At 34.5% G+C, this 3,771-nt stretch overlaps 1 pseudogene; it reads right to left on the bottom strand.

Moving 5' to 3' along the window:
* Window positions 1-2,895: 2,895 nt before the first annotated feature.
* Window positions 2,896-3,401, bottom strand: LOC114905872 (annotated as a pseudogene).
* Between the last annotated feature and the right edge of the window lie 370 nt (window positions 3,402-3,771).

The following is a 3,771-nucleotide window of genomic DNA, read 5'->3' as shown; positions in this document are numbered from 1 at the left end:
CTTCTATAACTGAAACTTTGTACTCCTTGACCAATATCTCCCCACTTCTCCCTTCACCCAACACCAGGCGACCAACATTCTATTGTTTCTATGAGTTTGACTATTTTAGATTCCACATTTAAATGAAATCATATATTGCGTGTGTATGTGTGTATATATATACATACATATCTCACATATATCTCATTTTCTTCATCCATCAGTGGACACTTAGGATGTTTCCATATCCTGGCTATTGTGAATAATGCTGCAAGGAACATGGGAGTGGAGTGCAGAGATATCTCTTTGACATACTGATTTCATTTCCTGCGGATATATACCCAGAAGTAGAGTTGCTGGATCATTACCACAGTTCTATTTATAATTTTTTGAGGAATCTCCATTCTGTTTTCCCTAATGGCTATACCAAGCTACATCCCCACCAACAAAATGTACAAAGGTACTCTTTTCTCCATATCTTTGCCAACACTTACCTTTTGACTTTTGATAAAAGGTATTCTAACAGGTGTGACGTGATATCACATTGTGGTTTTGATTTGCATTTCCCTGATAACTAGTGATGCTGAGCACCTTTTCATATACCTGTTGGCCATTTGTAAGTCTTCTTTGGAGAACTGTATATTCAGCTCATTTGCTTGTTTTTAAAATTGGGTTATTTGGGTTTTTGCTACTGAGTTGTATAAGTTCCTTATATATTTTGGATATTAATCCCTTATCTGATATATGGTTTATAAACATTTTCTCCCATTCTGTAGGTTGCCTTTTCACTCTGTTGATTTTGTTTCCTTTGCTGAGCAAAAGCTTTTAGTTAGGTGCAATGCCACATTTCTTTGCTGCTTTCATAGTTCTTTTTCCTTGAATTTTGACAATTTTATTATAGTGTGTCTAGGTGTAGTCTTCTCTGGATTGACCCTCTTTGTAGTCCTTAGAGCTTCATGATACTTGATGTCCATTTCCCTTCCAAGTTTTGGAAAGTTTTAATTCATTATTTCTTTAAATAAGCTTTGTCTTTTTCTCTCTCTTCTCTTGCTGGGACTTCCATAATTCATATGTTTTTTCATTTTGATAGTGTCCCATAAGTCCTATAGGATTTTTTTTTTACACTTTTCATTCTTTTTCCTTTTTGTTCATGTGACTGTATAATTTAAAATGACTTGTCTTCAAAGCTTAGTAACTTAGGATTTACTTTTGTAAAAGCACGTTGACAAGTATTAAAATGTTATACTTGCATTTTGACAATTATAGTATAAATATAAAACACAAAACATCCAGTGTTAAACACTGATCTCCCATGGTTGTCTTGGATTTAGATATTGGTAGTTTATATTTCATAGAAGGGAACTTTCAAAGTTCTGTCAGTGCTTATAGCATGTAATATTATTCCTCATCAAAATCTTCATGAAATCTAAAAGGCTGGTATTAAAAGTGGTTATTATTTTTTTCTTGAATATTCTAAAACAGCCAGTTTGGAGTAGCTTTCAGATTTTCAAGGCATGAAGATACACTGAATACTCAAGAATATGTTTTAACACATTAAGTATAAGTTTGTTTACAGTTACAATAAAAATACCTTCAACTTTCAGCTACTGAAAGAAAATACCCTAAGAAAACATGAAAGGTATTTAGGGCCAAGTTACTTCTTAGTGAAAATAATATATCATCTTGATCAAATTTTAAACCAAATTCTTGAAAGCATTAAAAATTGTTTTTATTGTTTTTTCTGTTTTTACAATTGTCAAACTATTCCAACTCCTAATAAGAAATTTTCAAATTAAAAAATTATCTCTGTTGCTTAGAAAATATGTTTTACGTTTAATCTCAAATTCACTTTAAATGCTGGACATATGATTTAATTAAGAAGACTCTAGCTAAATTATTTGGTAATATTTATAAGGTGATACTTTTCTGGGTAGATATGTTTCACACAACAGTTTTTAATTAATGCTGAAAAAAATCACTTCATAATTTTAAATACACTTAATGATAGGCTGATTGATGGATTAACAGTTTATTTAGTAATTTAGATGGCATAGGGTCCAATAAAGGCAACAATCTGATAATTGCTCAACGTGCAATTCTGCCCATTAGTAGTACTAAGCCAAGAACTTGATATTTCACTCAGTTGGATTACTTAGCTTCATGTATCTGATTTGATCAACAAAACAGTAGATACACAATGTCAAGATTTTTCCTTTATTATTATTTTAAGAGCAGCTCAGTGATTTGGGGGGTTGGTTAGTATAATACAGAGAACATAGGGAAAAAGTATAAAATGGCACTTAAAACCAATACCCATACTCATCTCATTATGGTCATAACTAAGAATATTAACTTTTGTGTAATTTGCTTTTCCTTAGAACATAAAGCATTAACTTGAACTTCAAGTATATACACAATACATAAACAACCTTATGCAAAATACTTTTCGTAAGTTATATTACATTTTAAAATATTGGAAACTGAATATCTGTGCTGATTTGTCTTTTGACTAAATATAACAAGAAGAGAACAACATTCAACAAGGGAGGGTTATACTGATAATAAAGCTCTCAAAGTTAAAAATGTCTTCCTTTCCCTTTCTACCTCGCACAGACTATACAATGTCCCGAGAGGACTTATGATGAGAAAAATGTCAATCACAGCTTTAAGCCCTTGGTTTGGAAACAGCTAATGAGAAAGCGGATTGGAAGGTGAGACTTCATGTTTGCTTTCAAATAAGTGGTCTTAAACTTTTTCTATAAGAAGAAAAATTAGTTCATATATATATATATATATATATATATATATATAAACCATTCATTTTTACAGCTTTCAGGTAAAGTCCAACACTTGGTTTATATAAAGTCTGTGAGGAGAGGTCAGTAGAGATCATCTAATCTTAAATTGTGAGATCATTCAACTTCTTAGCATAGTCTCTCCCCAGTAAAAAGCACAGCATGCCTGGGTATGCCACTGGCGATCTCTAATAAAAGTTAGTTAGTTCCAAAGACTGGGAGATTTCTGCTACAGTCATGCATTCTTTTTACCATCTTGTTTATTAGCAAAAATCAGCAATCCAGCTTTCCTTAGGTCCTCATGGGCTAACATTTTATAGAGTTCTCTAACTACAGAATTTCTTGGTCTGTACTGTCCACAACAACTATTACAAAATCTCTGTTAGTACAGTAAGTGTTCCAGGAAGAATGAAGAGATTCTTGGCCACCAGTTTTCCACATGAGGAAGCATGTATTATTAATCACTATCTCTTCTACATTACTTCCTGTTGCAGGGGATGTATGTACAATTTCATTCACAGAAAATTGGTAAAGGATGATACTTTTCCTTGCATTATCCACCCCAACAATAACTTTGTGCTCCTGGTGCTTGAAGAGTCTCCATATCCTGGTGAAGAGAATTCCCATTCTTGGGTAGCTGACCCCTTTTCCAGCCACCTGGGTGACCTGGACACCCCCAGCTCAGGCTGAAGCAGATGTGCTGGAGCCTACACCTCTGCTGCTGCTGCTTCTGCACTGACTGCTGGCCAGCTTCCTAGGAACCAGAGGGAGGCAAAAGCCCAGGCCTCCCTGCCACACACATGGCCTGGACGCTGCCTCTGGGGCACACTCTTGTGGCTTGCACACATTGCCTCCATGTTGTCTGCAATGAGCCTCGTGGACCACTGTCCTCCTCTAGCTCAGGTGACTTGCCTTGAAATTCAATAATTCTTCTTCTCTGATTGATCAAGTCTGCTGTTGAAGTTCTCCATTGAGTTTTTAATTCTTTATTTCTATT

The sequence above is a fragment of the Monodon monoceros genome, unplaced genomic scaffold, assembly GCF_005190385.1.
Source record: "Monodon monoceros isolate NGI ecotype Baffin Bay Population unplaced genomic scaffold, NGI_Narwhal_1 Super_Scaffold_22, whole genome shotgun sequence".
NCBI classification, from domain to species: domain Eukaryota; kingdom Metazoa; phylum Chordata; class Mammalia; order Artiodactyla; family Monodontidae; genus Monodon; species Monodon monoceros.
Note: the sequence above shows the minus strand (reverse complement) of the source record. Positions and strands in the feature narration are given on the sequence as shown.